Source organism: Colobus angolensis, unplaced genomic scaffold, assembly GCF_000951035.1.
Source record: "Colobus angolensis palliatus isolate OR3802 unplaced genomic scaffold, Cang.pa_1.0 Scaffold65, whole genome shotgun sequence".
Classification (NCBI taxonomy): Eukaryota; Metazoa; Chordata; class Mammalia; order Primates; family Cercopithecidae; genus Colobus; species Colobus angolensis.
The window spans coordinates 2,372,212-2,372,681 of NW_012120154.1; positions in this window are offsets into that span (position 1 = coordinate 2,372,212).

Here is a 470-nt window from a genome sequence, read left to right on the forward strand (position 1 = left end):
ATTAATTAATTTTTTTGGAGATGGAGTCTTACTCTGTCTCCCAAGCTGCAGTTCAGTGGCACCATCTCGGCTCACTGCAACCTGTGCCTCCCTGGTTCAAGTGATTCAAGCCTCAGCCTCCAGATTTGCTGGGATTCCAGGTGTCCGCCACCACACTCAACTACTTTTGCAATTTCAGTAGAGATGGGGTTTCACCATGTTGGCCAGGCTGACCTCCACCTCCGCCACCTTGGCCTCGAAAAGCGCTGGGATTACAGGTGTCCGCCACCACACCCAACCCAAATTAATTAATTTATTATTATTATTATTTTTTATATGCAGTCTCACTCTGTCTTCCAGGTTGGAGTGCAATGGCGCGATCTCGGCTCACTGCAACCTCTGCCTTCCAGGTTCCAGCGATTCTCCAGCCTCAGCCTCCAGAGTAGCTGAGATTACAGGCATCCACTACCACGCCCAGCTAATTTTTTGCA